This window comes from Sorex araneus, chromosome 1 (genome assembly GCF_027595985.1).
Source record: "Sorex araneus isolate mSorAra2 chromosome 1, mSorAra2.pri, whole genome shotgun sequence".
Taxonomy (NCBI): Eukaryota; Metazoa; Chordata; class Mammalia; order Eulipotyphla; family Soricidae; genus Sorex; species Sorex araneus.
In genome coordinates this window covers 923,315-941,737 of record NC_073302.1, presented here as the reverse complement: position 1 = coordinate 941,737, position 18,423 = coordinate 923,315, and the positions used below count along the sequence as shown (strand labels likewise).

The window sequence follows — 18,423 nt, the reverse complement described above, 5'->3', positions numbered from 1 at the left end:
CAGGAGGCGGGGGGGGGGGCAAGCTGGGCTGGGCCTGTGCCACCACGTGGACGACAGAGCTGCAGCATAGGCCCCTCCGCTGTTTGGGGGTGCTCCTGCCTCTCTGCAGAACCCCTGCACCACCAGGACGGGGACCCGGGCGGAGGGCGGGAGAGCCAGGACGGGACTTGGCTCCTCGTCATGGGCCTCAGCGCCTTTGGGGCACTTGTACGCTCCCAGGCCAGGGCGTGGTGTTGGTCTTTCTCCCTCCGGACAGTGCTCCAGGGGTTCCCATGGGATTTCTCCCCTGTGCCTGTGCCTCTGCCCTCTCGGACGACAGGAGCGGTGAGGCCTGAGGGGAGGGCCGGGGCCGCGGGCAGGCCGGGGCCGGGACAGGAGGCAGGGCAGGGTGCTGAGCATGCGAAGCCGCCAGTGGACACCCAGGGGTCCCTCCCCCCGGGGGCTGTCTGGTATGTCCTCTCCCAGCTCGAGTTTCTGAGTGTCCTCCATCCAGAGGGACAGTCTCTGCCCACCTCTGGCCCTCCTCTCTCCTCCCCTCCCGCCCACCCCTCTGCTGCCCTCCCTGCACCCCCACCCGAGCGTGAGGACCCCAGTACAGACTCAGGCCCTGTGGCTGTCCTGGGCCTGGGCCCCACAGCCCAGAACTGAGGAGCCGGGCGGGTCTGTACTGGGTTCTAGGGGGTTCGAGGCAGGCAGGGAGCGAGCTGGGGGCGTCTGGGGCGGGCCTCAGCCGGGCGGGAGGGGGGCTGCGGGGCTTGGGACCACCTGCTGACTTTGTCTCCGCCTGACTTCGCTGCGTCCCTGGAGGCCCGCAGCCGCCCCCTGTGCCGGTCAGCCCCGCCGCTCGCGGTCCCGCGCAGGATCGCTTCCCGGGACACCCCACTTTCCCGCGAGTGAAGCCGAGGCGGCCCCTGAGGACCCCGGCTGGGGGCGGGGTCGTCCGTGTGCTCCGCGGCTGTGCCCGGCGCCTCGGCCCAGGGGGCACTCGCGCCCGCGGCCCCCTCGGCGCGCGGGGCGGGCGCCTGTCCCTTTAAACGGCCCGGGGCGCCTCCCCGCGCGCCCCGCCCCCGCCGCCGCGGTGCGGCCGGTGCTGGGCGAGGTCGGAGAAAGTCCGCGGAGCCGCCGGGGACGCGAGCGCCGCAGGCCGGACCGGGCCGGGCCGCAGGTACGCGCCAACTTGCCGCCAACTCCGCGCCCCGCGCTGCCGCAGTGCCCGCCGCGCCCCGGCCAAGTTCGCGCGCGCGGCCCCCGACCCCGGCGCCCCTGCCCCGCCGCGCCTCCCCTTCCTCAGTTTCCTCCGCGCGCCGCTCCGGGCCCCCGCCGCGCGCCCGCGCCCCGCACCCCCGGCCCCCGGGCCGGGCCGAGCCGCCCGCACCCCCGGCCCCCCGGGCCGGGCCGAGCCGACGGGTCACCGCGGCCGGGCGCGCCGGGAGGAAGCGAGCAGGGTGCGGGCAGGAAGGAGCCGGCACCGGGCGCGGGGGGGGGGGGGGGGTGCGCTGCAGCAGCGGCCCGGCCCGGCCCGGCCCACCCGGCCCGCAGCGCCCCGCCCGGCCCGCCCGGCCCGCAGCGCCCCTGCCCGGCCCCGCAGCCGCTCCGAGACCCGGTCCGGCCCGCCCGGCCCGCAGCGCCCCGGCCGGACCCCGCAGCCGCTCCGAGACCCGGTCCGGCCCGCCCGGCCCCGCAGCGCCCCGGCCCGACCCCGCAGCCGCCCCGCGCCCGGCCCTGGCCCGCCGGCCCCGTAGCAGCCCCGGCCCGGCCCGCAGCGCCCCGACCCGCCCCGCCTGGCCCGGCCCGGCCCAGCAGCGCCCCGCCGGCCCGGCCCTGCCCCGAGGGCCGCGGCGCTCCTGGGTGGCACCTGGCAGAGGAAGTAGGAGGCGCCCCAGGCGCTGGGCCCCGCTTTCGGGGAGCAGTTGGAAAGAGCACAGAATTAGAACAAGATATCACTTGTCACCTCTCAGCGGCCAGACGCCTGTCCTCGCCAGTCACACCCAGGGCTGGGTCTCGGGGCTGGGCTAGGGGCTGGACAGGTGCGCCCGCTCTCCTGCGGGCCATCTGCCGCCCAGCCTCCTTCCTGCACCTCCGTCCTGCTTCCTGGCCTGCGTTGTGGCCAGGGGCACGTGTCCTCAGGCCACCCTGCCCCTGTCCAGGGACCGCTGGGCCTCAGGGGACGGTTTGGAGCAGCTAAGAGGAAGCTCCCCCCACCACACACACACCCTGGGCCTGTGCCACCGGTGCAGAGCCGGGTGTCCTGGAATCCTGCTGCCCACAGCAGTCGGGGCAGCCCCTCCTGTCTGCTGTCCCTCTGGGCTGTGGGGATGACCACCTCACTAAGTCTGGGGTGGAATCTGCTGCTGTGTGAGAGTGGGTTGTGCCAGCCCCAGCACCTCTGGGTCCCTCCTCGAACTTTTCAGCATGTCGTAGGAGCAAGCCCTTCGCTGCCCGACTCCGCGGGATTCGGGGAGTTTGACCCAGTGTGGGGCCTGGGTTCCCAGTGCCGTGGTTTTAGGGCCAGGCTCACTCTGCGGCTGCTGACCCCAGGGCTGTGGTCTGGGCGCTGGAGTACCCTGGGGGCTTGTGGAGTCTGTTGGGCCCCTCCCACAGGGTCTGCTCGCAGCACCTCTGGCCTCGCTGAGTGGGCACTGGAATATGGCTTAAGGCCAGAGGCCCCAGTGCAGGGGCCTGTGTCACAGCATGCAGTGGCCCTGGGCCAGGCCTGTGTCTGCTGCCCCCAGCCCTTCCCTGTGTTTGTACGCCGCAGGGCATCCTGGGCAGTGATTGTGATTCCCTCCCTCCCCCTCCCCCCTGCCCCCCCCCCCCCCCCCCGATCTAGTCAGCCTCCATGTGCCTTTGCCCCGGGCTGGCCCTCCAGATCATGTGCAGGATAACGTTTCCCAGCTGGCCTGCCCGCCCGCCCCTTGTCCCATCACCTGCTGGTCCACAGCGCCCAGCTGCCTCTGCACCACAGCAGCTCCCACATGCAGGTTTTGGCACTGAGCACCTGTGGGTGAGGGTCCTGCAGACAGTGGCAGAGGTGGTGCCCTTTATAGCCTGGTGGCACCCCCTGGGTTGGCATCTGCAGAATGGGGCAGTGCATGAGGGTGAGGATGCTGGCTCCTGGGGGTGGACTCTGCAGGGGGAGTTTAACCTTGACCTTGCCCCCAACCTCTGCTCTTAGCCTCAGCCCTTGCAAGGAGCTTGCTGTCTCTTCCTGGAGCTGCCCAACTCAAAGCTGTGTGACCTTGGATGGGTAGCTTGCCCTCTCTGAGCCCCGCCTTGCTGGGTTTTACAGTGCTACATAGTAGTTTCCTTATTCGGTGCTAGGCAGCAGGCCTGGCCTGGGAGGGGGAGGGGGCTCCCGTCCCTTCTGCTCCCTCCCACTTAGCAGGTTGCAGCCTGCAGATGCATGCCCCTTTAAGGGGATGCAGCCTCTCCGTCTCCAGAGAGGACCGAGGCTTTTTTCTCTCCGAGGCGTGGTTCTCTGGTCCCCCCGGGAGGAAAGGCTGGCTCTGGGTTTCTGAAGGAATCTTCCTCCCCCTCAGCCCTGGCATCAAGGAGGGCACCCGGCCATGGACGGGCCCCGCCTGTGGGCTTGGGCGCAGGCAGGGCCGGCAGGACGAAGGGCCGAAAGTGTCCATATATAGTCAGTGCGGGAGCGGGCGTTGCGGGCCAGCGCTGGGTTCCTCGAGGGCAGCCACGTTTGGGGTGAGGCTTCCCTGCGGCGGCTCGTGACTGAGCGCCCCCTCCCAGACAGCCTTGGGGCTCCCCCTTTGAACCTGGAGATGCAGCTGTGGACCCCCCGCCGGGGCACGCGCCCCTCCCCCTCTCCAGGGCTGGCACTTTCTGGAAGAGCGCCTCCCTCTCCTGGACAGCGCTGGAGCCAGGCCAGTGGGCAGGGCGCAGGCTGCTGCGGTGGCCGAGGGGCCCGCCGTGACCCCCCTCTCCCTCCCGTCCCTGCCAGAGGCGTCAGGGCTGCTGCGAGGGGCACTGTTAGCTGAGTTTTGCTCATTTAATTTCTCCTGCATCGCTCTGCTGAGCGTTGTTAGGTTTGTGTAGTGAGACTTTCTGTTGTCTCAGCAGTCTTTTCTTCCTTTTTTCTTTTTTGGATATAGAGCCATTAGGGTGAGAGAAGATTAAAAAGATACATTACAATTAAAATGTTAATGAAATCTGCATCATACAACTTTCGAAGCCCTTTAGCATTAATCTTGCGGTGTCATGTCCATTAACTTGGGCTATTCTTATTCTACACTGACCCCTACTGAGAGACTCCTGCTATAATTGGATTTTTTTTAATAAAAGAGGGGAAAAAAAGCTTTTAAGAAAATAGAGGTTGAGTGGTCGCCCCCTGGCTCTGAAAGGGAGAGAGTGAATAGGATGGGGTGCAGCTTCTTGGGGGCTCCCTCCTGGCCCTGTCCCCCCTCTCCCTTCTGTGGTCCCAGCTCCCTGCCCCCACCATCCTCCTGGGGGACAGGTAGCCCAGTGGGTGGATCCAGTCTCCGCGTAGCTGTCACTTATCACTTGCCTTGGGACCTCCCGACTGGGGTGTGCCTGGGGGACAGGTGGGCCCCAGCCCAGGTGCTGCTGAGGAGTGACCCCCCACCCCTGTCCTGGGCAGCTGGAGCTGGGCCTTGCAGGTGGCCTGAGGTGGGTGACGCCGCGAGGCTGTGTGGCTGGGAAGCTGGTCAGGTGGTTGGCTGCACAGCCAGATTCCATGTCTGTGTGTTTTTGCAACACCTTTCTATAAAGGGAAACATAATTTAAAATATGATTACTGAGTGTTGTAACAGCCGCCTCAGCGCCCTGCGCTATGCCGAGATCATTATCAGAGGCTGATATTAACTGCAAAGAATATTATGCAAATTGCCCGCCCGCTCCGGGAAGCCGCTCCCGCCCGCCCGGGTGCCTGCAGCCTCTTGTCTCGGGCCGTCTGTGGTCAGCTCAGGGAGGGGGGGACACTGGCCGGCAGGGACCAGGCCTGCAGTGCTCCCTGAGTGCTGCCTCCATGACCCGTGTCCTGGAGACGCAGGACAGACCCCGCTGAGCAGGTGGCTCGCCTGTGGGGGGAGGGGTTGGCCACCCCTCGCCCTCCGCCCCAGCCGGCCCCCTCTGCCCTCTGCATGGCGAAGGCCCTGGAGGTGGGTCCTGGAAAGCCCACAGGACAGAGCTGCAATGGGAGGGGGGGAGGTAGAGGCCCCTGGGGCGCCTCCATGCCGCCAGGGACCCCTCTCTGGACCTGGTTCCCTCACAAGGGCCGGGCGAGCTTGAAGGAAGACAGGTAGCAGGGTCCTGGCCAGTTTGTGGTCAGGCGCCTGTGTCTGCTCAGGGGCCACCCCTCCTACCTGCAGACCCGCCTTCCTCAACTGGGAGGCCCTTGGGCCTGGGGTCCCTGGGGTGGGGGGCCACCCCTGGCAGTGCTCAGGGCTTACTTCTGGCTCTGGGGCCGTCACTCCTGACAGGGCTCAGGGGTCCAAACCCAGATCACCTGTGCTCAAGGCTAGTGCCTTAAGCCCTGTGTTCTCTCCAGCTAGACTTAGGGTCACTGCTGCCCACTGCAGCAAGGGCTGGACCTCTTCGGGGGTCCGGAGCAGGGAGTCCGGAGCTGTGCCGGATGCTGAAGGCCTCACCCAGGCTACCCGTGAGTGCTTTGCAGGTGCCCCCCAGCCCCCACCTCGTTCCCAGAGGTGCCTTGGAGTCGGAGTGAGTCGGGCAGGGGCAGCCGTTTGTTGGTAGACCCTCCAGGGCAGGCCTGCCTCCACGGTCCTCGAAGGCTGTTCTGGGACCCTCTTTCCTGGGCCAAAGGCAAGGCCTCGGCAGCCCCTGTGTAGACCCAGGCATGTAAGGTCACCCGGATCGTGGCGCAAGGGGGGGCAGTGTCCAGTGTCGAGGGGAGTGTCGGGCTGTCTGGGTCCCGAGGGGCACTGTGTCTCCCTGCCTCAGTCTGGGCTGTCGCCGGCCCTCGGGCCTCTCGCCCCCCCCCACCCCCTAATGGCTTGCATGTTATACTTGCAGTCCCACAGTGTCCATACAGGCCCGTCCAGGGACTGGGGGGTCACCCAGGTCCCATTAGGAAGGGGCGAGCATTGCTTGGGGAGCTGGGCAGACGTCCATGGCTTTTCCTTCCTCTCTGGCTGCACCAGCCCTGCCCCACCGTGCCTTCTCTCAGCCTGGGCCAGCCCGGGCTCCAGTACGAGGGCAGGGGCTGGGGGTTGAGGCCTCTGTGGGTCCCAGATCCCCTGCCTGCCTGTCCTGGGGTCTGGCAGCGCCTCAGAAACATGCGGGTCTGGGAGCAGGGATGAATGGGGCATGTGGCAGGGCCTGCTGGTGGACCCAGGGAGGACCAGGCGTGGTGAGAGCCCTTGAGGGCCCCTGCTCCACGTGGCCTCCTGGTCATCCTGCGGCTGCCTTTGGGGAGAAACCCCTCCCCCCCAGGCCTGCAGGCTCACGCAGAGACACAGGGCTGCGTCCTGGGCATGCGGGCAGCCATGGGCATCTGGCTCATGGCCCTGTGCTTGGAAACTGACTCTTGTAGCCACTGAGCCGCCCCCGGGCACCAAGGGCCCCTGTTCCTCAGGCTGCAGGGGCACTGCCCAGCCACCGCCTGACCCTGTCTGCAGGAGGCCCCCATCCATGCCCTAGGTGGGCGTGAGGCAAGGGCAGCCCATCTTTCTGCACTGGCCTGCAGCTGTGATCACGTCACACGCGCTAATTCCCACCAGGGAATTCTCTAGGGCCTGTGGGCACACCACGATGCGCCTCCCGGCCCCAAGGGTAGGAGGCACTTGGGAGGCCCAGTTGAGCTGGTCTGTCCACCTCACTGCTGGAATCCCTGGGGGTTGACGTGTCATTGGTGTGCCCTGAGCCCCCTCAGGGCCGCAGGACAGCCCAGATCAGCCCTTGCCTCCCCGGGGCTCCGGAGGTGTCCAGGTGCCCTTGTCCCTGGTCTTGGAAGGCCCTTGCCGTCTCTCGCCCGGGTCTGTCCTGGGCACAGCTCCTGGAGGAGCGTTGTCTGATTTCCTGCACCCGCAGAGGCTGGGGGCTGAGCTCAGCCAGCCCCGTGACCCCACCTCATGGGGCCTGAATCTAGGAAGTGAAATAGCGTAGCCACATCCTCTGTGCAGTGTCGCTCACCCCTGCCCTCTGGAGCTGCCGGAAGCACCGGAAGCACCCGCCTCCCTGGGGTGACTGGCGTGTCCCTGCCCCGCGTGGCCCCTGCCCGGGGATCTGGCTGCATCCTCTGCCTCGCACCATCCTGGAGGGAGGCCTGCACGCGCTGTCCCACCCGCACACAGGATGTGGGAGAGCGCCAGCGTGCGCCTCGTGTCGGTAGCTATTCCGTCCCCACTGAAGGAGGAGGACGCCTGGGTGGCCGAATGGGCCGGGAGCTGGGTCGGGCCCTCAGCCCCTGGCTGGTCTGGGCTGGCCTTGGGGACCCGTCCTGGGGATCCCTGGAAAGAAGCCCCAGATGGCAAAGGGGACCGAGCCCTCCCCTCAGCCACCTGCTCCTGGGACGTCCGGCCCTACCTCCCTCCTGATCTCAGCTGGGCCGCTCCCCTTGGGGACTGTCCCTGCCTCCACGTTGCCGGGAAAGGCGAGGCTGCAGCCAAGAGAGGGGCGTGACAGCTACTGGATACTGAGGCCCGGGCCCTTGCCGCTGTGGCGGACTTAGCCCTGCAGGCAGACACCCCTCATTTGCCCAGGAGCAGGTTCCCGTGTGAGGATGAGGACCAGTCCTGGGCCCCACCCTCACATGTGCTGGCTGAGACGGACAGGGAGGCGTCAAAGGCGGGGCCACCCCAGGCGCTGTCCCCAGCACCACTGCGCATAGGAAAGGGAAAGAATCCGTTGTTTCCATGATGCCGAGATGGTGAGCCTGGGGCTGCTGTGGGCCTGGCACGCCTCCCACTGGGCCCCTCCAGCCCTCAGTGGGCCAAAGCCACGTGTCCCCGTGGTGGCCAGTCTGGCAGGACCCGGGAACGTACCAGTGATGCTGCTAGGAACCCACGGAGCTGCACGGGAACGGGCACCTGGGGCCTGCGATGGCCCCTAGGGGCCTGGGAGGTGAGGCTGCTGGGGTGGCTGCTGGGGGTTTTGGGTGTAGCTGCTGGGGGTCTCTGGGCTGTGGCCGCTGGGGCTCTGGCTGCTTTTGCTGCCCCTGACTCAGATGCTCTCGGCAGCACGTGTTGGGGAGGATTCATCAACACAGCACGTGTTGGTGCAGTGTGGCGCGTGACTGTCCAGTTGCCCACGGCTCCGGTGGTCTGTGGCGGCTGCAGGCCTGCAGGGACCACGACCCCACGGTCCCTCCCTGAGTGCCGCCCTTCTGCTGGGTCCTCCCTCTGCTCCGCCTGGTGTAGTTCCACCTAATACTTGGCCGTTATCTGGAGGGTTTGCGCCACTTCTCTTGTCTTTGGGAACTTTGTCAAAGGTTCCATTTCTCTATTTTATTTTTAGGTTTTTAGGTCAGAGCTGGCAGTGCTCAGTGCTTACTCCTGGCTCTGTGCTCAGGGTCACTCCTGCCGGGGCTGGGGGCCCCTGTGTGGTCTGAGCTGGGCTGCACGCCCCTTGGCTCACCTGTGCTTCATTCCTGTCAGTTGCCGGCCTGGAAACTGCTGAGTCGTGTGTGAGCCACTCGGTGCTCCCACCCACTGCAGGGGTGTACCACCCCCACATCCACCTCGGGTGGACACTGGGTCCCATGGAACATCCAGCCTCACCCCCTAATCCGACTCCCCTGGGACCCCCAGCATGTGCCCGTCCGTAGCGCCTCCTCTCTCTCTGCGCAGGGCACCCCGGCCTCCCTGCTGCCGTGTCCGGATAGCGCAGTGTGGAGGGCACCTGCCTGCCCGTCACTGGGTCCCACGCCTAGCCTGTATGGCCCCAGAGCACTGCTGGGTGTTTGGGTGTGGCCCCAAAACAAAAGTAAAATTACAAAAGTAAAGTGTGTCTGGTTCCATGGGGTGTGGACAGGAACTGGACCCGGCTTCCTGTCCAGCTAGTGGGACCAGGATGACGGAGGGACCGGCTGGCAGAAAGTGCCCCGACACCCTCACGAGGTGACCCCGCCTCACTCAGAGCCGGTGCTTAGGCACTGGTGGACACAACTCAGTGGCGTGTAGCTTTCTGAAACGTGCCTTTGGGGGTTGGGAAGTGGCTGCGTAGAGCACTTGACCCTCACTCTTGAGGCCCTGGGTTCCATCCCTGGCGCCAACAACAGCGGCAACTCAGGACAAGGAGAGCCGGAATGGGACAGGTGGACATCTGGGAGTGAATAGTGTGGGCCAAGAGTGTCCACACTGGCCAGGGCGGGGTTTTCTCAGACCGGAACCGGGAGCAGGTGAGGTTTGAGAGGGTGATGCTGAGGCACTAGACCCTGCTCCCAGGACAGAGACCCCATGTCCCAGGCTCAGCCTGTGCTCATCTGCCTCTGACCTGGCCCCTGCCCCCGGCACAGCCACACATTGGACACTCAGCGGTCATATTGGACCTCGGGGTGTCCCTGTGGTGACCTTGCTGCGCTGGCTGGTCACTGGTGTCCTCAAACGTCTTTCCATCCCTGTCCTCATGTCTGGCCTTTGTCTCCGTGTTCCTGCATGTCTGTCCTGTTCTACATCCATGCAGACCCATGTCCACTCTCCCACTGGACCGAGTCTCAGCACTGGGCTCTGAAGTCCTTCTGTGGAGAAGCCCTGGCCGGGGACCCAGCACCGGGTCATGTCCCTGCTCGTCCTGGGGTGACTGCCGCTTGGCCCTACTAAAGCCCTCCATCTGCCTCTGGCTGGGTCTCCGGGGGCTCTGTGGGAGGTGAGGGGGGTTCCTCCTGGAACCCCCATGGAGAGACCCTGTGACTGGCTGGCAGGTGGGCAAGGACAGACAGCCACCGTCTCTGGAAAGGGCTTCCTAGAGGTTGGGGGTCTTAGGGCAGCTCTGAAAACCCCTCGTTTCCGTCTTCTCTTCACACCTGAGCAGTAAGGCTTCGGCTTGGTGCGGGAGGCCGAGCTGTGGGCGAACTCTGCAGCCTCACTCTCCGTGGCCATGGTCACTCCTGCCTGTGGTATGATCGGACGCCAGGGATCGAGCCGAGCTGGGGCTGTGGGAGGGGTGGGCAGCCCACGGCCTCTCCCGGGGAGCCACTTCCTTCGAGGGGCTTCCCTTTCGTCCGAGGTTTCCAGAACCCATGTTGCTCGTTTGGGAGTGGAGTGGTGACTCGATCTGGCTGTTTCCAGCCAAGCAGCAAGCATAGAAGGTGGACGGGACAGCGGCTGGTGGGCAGGAGCCCGCGGAGGGCAGCCGTTCCACCTCCGTTCAGCGGAGGGACTTTGCGGAGACATTTGGGCAACATTTGCTGCTGTCCAGCCCAGCTTTCGGGTCTTCTGGAGAAAGCCCCAGATCAGCAGCTGCTGCCTCCAGCTGTTTCGTGGGACCAGTTTCCTGGCGTGAGGGTGCATGGATCTGTGCAAGGGGCACTTTCTGTCAGGATCCCAAAAGTTGTGTCCCTGACCAGCAGATGACAGGACTCCCCCGCGCAGGCTTCTCAGAGTCTCCGTCATCTCTGAGTCTCCATCACCTCTGTAGTCTGTCATTTCTAAGTCTGACACATCTCTGTCATCTCTGAGTCTCTGTTATCTCTGCAATATGTCATCTCTCTGCTGTGTCTCATCTCTGAGTTTCCACCATATCTAATTCTCTGTCATCTCTGAATTTTTGTCCTCTCTCTGCAGTCTCTGTCATCTCTGAGTCTCCACTGTGCAGTCCCTTATTCCTTTGCCATCTGAGTCTGTCATCGCTGGGTCTCCGTCATCTGAGTTTTTGTTATATCTCAGAGTCTCTCTCATCCCCGCAGTCTCTGTCATCTCTGTCATCTGAGCCTGTCATGTGTGTCCCAGCCACCTTGCTCCCTGGTCTTAGTGAAAGTGAGTTTTGAACCAAACGGCAAATGCTTCCGGAAGTTGCATCTGGGTATGAGAAACATTCCGTCTTCATTCCTTCTCTTATGGGAGGGAGTGGGGGGGGGTCAACCCAGTGGCACACCTAAGGCTTTCCCCTAACTGCTCAGATGTTACTCCTTGTGGGGCTGGGGGTGGTGACCCTATGTGAAACCAGGTCGGCTGTGTTCAAAGCTCTGATCCACTGGAACAGCCCTCTGACCCCCAGGCCAGACCCTTCTAACAAACCATTGAACAGTTTCTCATTGTTGAGGTCAATCTTAGTTTTTTTGTTTGTTTTCATTTTGGGGCCATACTCGGTGGTGCTCAGGACTTACTCAGGGATCAGGGGTCACTGCTGTTGGTGCTCGAGGGACCCTATGGGGTGTAGGGGATCTAACCCTGGTCAGCCTCGTGCAAGGGCAAGGGCCTGAGCCGCTGTGTTAGCATTCCAGGCAAAGCCTCAGTGATATCATCAATTTCCAATGATCTGTTGCAAAGAGAAAGGATTGATTTCTTGGATTTATGCAAGCATATTGCCATGAATGTTTAGAAAAACGACCGTAAAGGTACCTGTCAAGAGAGAAAAGCAAGTGTTTCAGTTCTCCTTACGTAAGACACAATTTACCAGGTTTCTGGAGGTCAAAATTAAATTCCTTCTCAGTAGTCCATTCAGTCCCCTCAGAAAATCCTGATCTGCAGTTTTCAAGTGTCCATTTTTTCCATAAGCTCTGCAGTTTCAGCTTCAGGTCTGTGACAGATCCGTCCTCTTGAGTGTCTGTCCAAGTCTTTCCCCCCATGGACTCTCTGAACATAAGGGACGGGTACAATTCTGTAAATGGCAAAAGGCTTTAGAGTGCTCACAATTAAAGACACTATTACAGATAATAGCAAAGAGGTTTGTTCAATTCGTGACATACAATTTTCTAAAATACCCAGAATTAACCAGAACATAACAGTCTTCAGGATTTCCACAGAATTTCAGGGCAGCATATTATTCTCCACGTCTGTTAGAAGGTCCGATATTTCTGCGTGAATGCTGTTGCTTCCCAGGACCTTTCCCATAACGGGCCTAATGGTTCTGTGTCTGTAGAGCCAGAGAGTACTGATGTGTTAGGAGCTCTTCCGAGACCCTCCTATGTACTTTCCCTTTAACTAGCCAAGATAGTTTTTCTTCCTTAGAATTTTGATTTCTGTCCCAGGCATTACGAGACTTACAGTGCCTCCCCTGAAGCCCAGGGCTGATGTGTGCAGTCCCCCTCTGAGCCCCGCCAGGAGTGATTCCTGAGCACTGCTGGGTGTCGCCCCGAAACCGAAACACTGAAAAAAACATAAAAATAAAAATAAAGCACCTTCACGTTACCAAGACACAAACAAAGGTTTCAGAGGTAGAGATAAAACTTCACCATCTTAAAACCAAGACTGGGGATTTTCCTTTACTCCATTTCACAGTAAGGCAGAATTCTTACTTTTCTCTCAACAAAAATACCTCCACTCATTATTTTTCTTACTTAAAACATATTTGTACTCTGTATAGGTTTGGCTTCCCGGTTTTCAAAGCTACCTTAGTTCAGTGAGTAATACTGATCAAGATACTCGATGAACTCCCGTTACTCAATAATTTATCTTGACTTTCTCCAGAGATTTGACTTTCTCCAGAGTTTAAGATGCAGCATCTGAGGAGCTGGAGCCATAGCACAGCAGGGAGGACGTTTGCCTTGCATGCCGCTGACCCGGGTTTGATCCCCGGCATCCCATATGGTGCTGAGTGCAGAGCCAGGAGGAACCCCTCAGCATCACCGGGCGTGGCCCAAAAAGCCAAAAAAAAAAAAAAAGATCATTCAAGCTGACCTCCCCCCTGGTGTTTCTCAGCCTTTCTCCAGCCGTGACCCCTCCCGCCTCTCTCCCCGTGGACCCTGCTCATACCAGCTAGTTCCCTGGTCTTGTGCGTGACCCCCTCATTTGTGCATTTTTTACCTTGACCCCCTGGAACATCACACCAGGGTTCCACTGGGCCCCAGTTTGGGAAGGGCTGCTCTCTCACGGAGCCCCCGGGCTATGGCTTTAGCCTTCTCTGGGGCTCAGTCTTTTCCGTCACCTGATTGTCTGCCCACCCTGGATTGTTTCTGCTTCTGGGTGAGCCTCCTTCAGCCCTCAGTGTTCTCAGAACTCCCCTTCTCTGCTCTTTCTTCTGGAAAGCAGACACAGACGTGCCCACCGCAGCTGACAGGTTGACTCAGGTTCCGGAAAAGCGTCCATAACTGTCCCCCTCCTAGAGACGGCTTGTCCTCAGGGAAGGGCAGTGCGTTCTGCATTGGCCAGAGAGGGTGCGGGCTAGCCTGGGCTCAGGGCTGACTTTACACGCCAAGTAGCGAGGCCAGAACAGACAGACTCAGACTCGGCCACATGCAGACGGTTAGGCTGAAATTTCACAGCTATTCCTGAGGGCGGCTGCAGCATCCCCCGAGCCCACAGGAAAGAGGGCCTTGCGGAGGGGGCGCATCTCCAGTGCACATGGAAGGGCCGCCCCCACATGGTTGATAGGAACAGTGTGAGGTGTGCGGCTGGCAAAGAGGCAGGACAGTGCCCAGGACAACTTTCTGAAAGTTCCTGAAGTGACTCAGGAAGTAGGTCAGTCAGGAAGTGGCCCAGGCCAGGATGTAGCCCAGTCAGGAAGTGGCCCAGGCCAGGAAGTGACCCAGTCAGGAAGTGGTCCAGGGAGGAAGTGGTCCAGGGAGGAAGTGGCCCAGTGAGGAAGTGGCCCAGGCCAGGAAGTAGGTCAGTCAGGAAGTGACCCAGGCCAGGAAGTAGGTCAGTCAGGAAGTGGCCCAGGCCAGGAAGTAGGTTAGTCAGGAAGTGGCCCAGGCCAGGAAGCAGTAGTCCATCAGGAAGTCACCTAGGTTGGGAGCCTAGTCAGGAAGTGCCCTAGGCCAGGAAGTGGCTCAGGACGGATAGTGGCCGGCCAGGAAGTGATTCAGGACAGATAGTGGCCGGTCAGGAAGTGGCTCAGGACGGATAGTGGCCGGCCAGGAAGTGGCTCAGGACGGATAGTGGCTGGCCAGGAAGTGGCTCAGGACAGATAGTGACCGGCCAGGAAGTGGCTCAGGATGGATAATGGCCAGTCAGTAAGTGGCTCAGGACGGATAGTGGCCAGTCAGTAAGTGGCTCAGGACGGATAGTGGCCGGCCAGGAAGTGGCTCAGGACAGATAGTGGCTGGCCAGGAAGTGGCTCAGGACAGATAGTGGCCAGTCAGTAAGTGGCTCAGGACAGATAGTGGCCAGTCAGGAAGTAGCTCAGGACAGATAGTGGCCAGTCAGTAAGTGGCTCAGGACAGATAGTGGCCAGCCAGGAAGTGGCTCAGGACGGATAGTGGCCAGTCAGGAAGTGGCTCAGGACGGATAATGGCCAGTCAGGAAATGGCTCAGGACGGATAGTGGCCGGCCAGGAAGTGGCTCAGGACAGATAGTGGCCAGTCAGGAAGTGGCTCAGGACGGATAGTGGCCAGCCAGGAAGGGCAGGGAAGTAGCCCTGACTGGAAAATGAGGCATCTTTAACCTGTGCTGGCATCCAGAGGCTCCACCAGCTTCTGGTGATACCTGCCTGGGCTTTCACAGGTGCTTCTGGCCTCCCTCACCCCCTGCTTTGCCTCTAGGACGTGGCTGCCACCCTCATGGCCCTGGGAGAGGCGATGGCCCAGCTGGGGGGTTGGGGGGAGAATGCCCACCCGCCCGGCTGCCCCTACCTGTCCGTGCCCGTGGGGTCATGGGCAGCGCCCTGGCCACGCCTCATCCTGTGGAGAAGGTGAACTGGATGTGTCCTTTGCGGCCCCTGGCGAGGGTCTCTGGAGTTTCCCACTATCTCAGAAGACCCCCTAGGCAGCCATGGCCTTCTGTGCCTCTGATGCCGGAGCCTATTTGTCAAGGATTTCTGTTTCTGGGCCACACATGGCAGTGCTCAGGGCTGACTCCTGGCTTTGTGCTCAGTCTGGTGAGCTGCGGGGATGGAAGGCGGTCCTCGCAGCTCCCCTGCCTCGGCCCTCCGAGGGTCGTGCTTCATGGTCCTGTTCCACAGGGAACCCGCTCTACCCAGCGGGCTCTGGGACACGTCTGAACCACACACTCACGTCCTTGGTGGAGATGAGACCGTTTCCCGCCGTGGCGTCTCTTCGTTTACTCTAGGTACCAGAGTGACGTGGGTGACGTCTGTGTCATCACCTCCTTTCTGAAAGCCGTGATAGAATTCCCTTCGAAAATGTGCCCCTTCTCTGTCCTGTTGCGGAGGCTGGCGGGGACGGGGGGCACACACGCTGGATCCTGGCAGAGTGTGGGGGCTCTTGTGGGACGGGCCGCGCTGGACCTGTCGATGGCTGGTCTGCGCAGGGCCGGACGTCCTTCGCCCACTCCTGTGGCCGGCCTGTCTGGTCCCGCTCAGTCTCGTGAAATCTTGTCAGTTTCATTGATCTTTGCAGTGAACCGGCTCTTTGCGTCATTGATTCCCCCTGTTGTTTTCTATTTTCAATTATATTGATCTCTGCTCTTATTTCCTGCCTGCTGCTTGCTTTGAGCCGGTTCTGTTCTCTCCCGCACCGCCCCCCCCCCCCAGGTTCTTCAGATGGGAACTTAGATTATTGATGTAAACCTTCCTTTTTCTGCTACATGCCTTAGTGCTCTAAACTCTCCAGGGTCTGGTTCCCAGAGACCTTTCCTCCCCGGATTCAGAAGTTTCTTAGGGATCTCCAAGGTTGGGAGCTTTCTGTGTTGCTTTTCTGTTACTGTTTCCAGTTTGACTATGTGATGACAAGTGGCCTTGGTTGGTTTCCTGGCCGGGTGCTGCTGGCCCTGGGGAAGACTGCACCGCTAAGTACAGCGGGGAGAGTGTTTGCCTGGCACCTGGCTGACCCAGGTTTGATCCCTGGCATCCCGTAGGGTCCCCTGAACACCACCAGGAGTGATTTCTGAGTGCAGAGCCCCGAGCAACCCCTGAGCACTGCTGGGTGTGACCCCAAATGAACAACAACAAAATCGTCGTTGGCTTGGCCGCTGCCGCTGCCGTGGTGCGCGTGCACTGTGACCGTGTCCCTTGCGCTCCTGGAGAATCGTCTCTTCAGAGGCTGCACTCACAGGTGGGCTCTCTGCTGCTGGGCCTGGAGTCCGTTCATTCTGCTGGGGGGTGGGGGACCCGTGCAGGCCAGCCACATGCGGGGCCTCGTCCCCTCCACGCTATCTGGCCCTCGTTATTCCAGATGCGCCATCTAGAGACCTACTTTACTGTCGCCCCTCCTCCCTCCCGCCTCCCTCCTCCCTCCTTTCCGTCCTCCCACCCTCCCTCCTCCCTCCCTCCCTCCTTTCTATCTTCCCTCCGCTGCTTCCTCCCTCCCCTCCCCTGTCCGGTCTTCTCTCCCGCCCTCTATTCCTCCCTCCCTCCCCCGTCCCCACCTTCCTGGCTGCTGGTTGTGTGCCAGCCAAGCCCCATGCCCACTGACCCATGCCCCAGCCCCTCTTCCTCGATAGTGCCCTTTGAAACACAGAAGGTTTTCATTTGGGCCCAGTTCCAATTTTGCCTTCGGTTGTGTGTGCATTCGGCACCACTGATGAGGACGGAGCCCTTGCTCCGGGGCCTCACCGTGCAGTGCTCAGGGCCTAGTGCGGGCGAGGGGTGGCCAGCCTCGGTCACTCTTGGGCGTTGTCCACACCGATTCCAGAAGGCTCTCTTTCTCCGCCGGCTCATTCCTGTGTCGTGACTGGACCCATCCCTGGGCAGGCCATGCTGCTTGATGCCTGTGGCCTTACCGTTGGTGCTGATACTGCGAACATTCCAGCTTTGTTTTCCTGGGGCTGGCGAGCAGCTCTGGGCCTTCAGAGTGTCCGCAGGGACATTAGAGTTGATGTGTCAGCTGCTGCCTTTAATTAGGGGTGCATTGACCTGAGGGCCTTTTGGGAGGGGGGCTTTTATCTTGACAGTAGAGCTCTTAATCCACAAAGACGGATATCTTCCTATTTAGATATTCAGTTTCTTCCATAGTTTTGCATTTTTGAAGTACAGATGTGATGCTATGTTTGTTAAATGTATTCCTAATTACATTGTGACATCAGAGGTGGAGTTGTAACCATATTACATTCTGAGACTGTGCATCATAGCTGAGGAGAAATGCATTTGATTCTCGAATATTGATCTTATGTTCTGCAGGGTGCGGAATTTGTTACTTGTTCTAACTGTTTGGTGGTCAAATTCCTTGCGCTTTTCTTCAGACAAGATGGTACCTTCGAGAGCCCGATGTCTGCTGGTGTGGCACTGGGACTGGCCCGGCCACCGCAGCTCCAGTTCTCCCCACCGCCCTCATGCAAGCGGCCGGTCATTCCTCCCTTGGGGGACGCTGAACTCGTTGGCACTGTCCAGTCAGCTGTTCATTCTCAGGGGAGGGGCCAAGATTTTTGTTTGGTTTGGTCCGTACCTGTTTGTGCCCCAGGCTTACTCCTGGCAGTGCTCGGGGACCCTGCAGGCTTCCGGGGATGGACCCTGGGCAGACCCTGGGCGGACCCTGGGCTAGGCCAGCCCTTGGCGGGCATTTTTGGAGACTCGTTGGAGTCATCAATGCAGGTTTTAAAAGCAGCACTCCGGAGTTGCAGACACGACTCCCGGAAGCAGAAATCGACCACATTAATTTTGAGATCAGTGTCAGAATTATTCAATAGAGTTGACTGTATAATTTTATGTTTTTTTATAATCTTGTGCATAATGTGAAAGTGCTGCCAGTGTGAGGCGTTTGGGGAGCCCAGACGAGCTGCCCCACAGTAGTCTGCGCTTGGCCCCCTCCCGGAGGACAGTGCTGGGCCCTGCCTTTCCGAGGGGGGCCACGCCCAGTGTGCTGTGACCCGCCCCTGCCTGTGACATCAGGGCTCTCCCGCTCTGGATCCGTGTCCGGCCTGCGGGAGCTGTCAGAGAAGCGGATGCTGGGCCAGGTCCCCGCCAGGACCGGCTCACGTGTTGTGCCCAAAGCTGTATTCCTGGGGCCAGAGCAGTAGGACTGCGGGTGGGCATTTGCCTTGCACACGGCTGACCAGGTTTGATCCCTGGCATCCCATCAGGTCCCCTGAGCACAGAGCCAGGAGTAACCCCTGAGTACTGCCCAAACACCAGAAAAGCCCCCAAAAAACAAAGTTGTGCTCCTTCAGAGTCAGGGATGTGAGGACGCATCAGTCAGAAAGTAGCTTGTTAGCTCCGAGCCCACAGCGATGCGGGCAGATTCACACACGTCACGGCCGTCTTCGGCACCCTGGGGCGGGGCTGCTCTCGTCTACACCACAGCAGCAGACTGAGGGACTGCCATACACGTCACCCGGGACGGGCGCCCGCCCCTCGCCAGACCACTCAGCACTGTGAACCCGAATCTCTAGGAAGGGACATGCCTGGAAATACCGTCGCGGATGACTGGCCCTGGTCCTGCTCGCCTGAGCCCTTCCTGCCCTCCCCTGGGCCAGGTCTCAGAACATGGCGGGGAAA

General features: G+C 61.2%; 1 protein-coding gene across 1 annotated transcript in view; it reads left to right on the top strand.

The window, feature by feature from the left end:
- The first annotated feature begins 1,028 nt into the window (after window positions 1–1,028).
- Window positions 1,029–18,423, top strand: part of NACC2 (NACC family member 2) — a 40,690-nt gene continuing 23,295 nt past the window's right edge. Inside the window, exon 1 of the mRNA XM_055124108.1 lies at window positions 1,029–1,165. The gene's annotated coding sequence lies outside the window, so the exon portion shown is untranslated. The remainder of the gene's footprint in view (window positions 1,166–18,423) is intronic.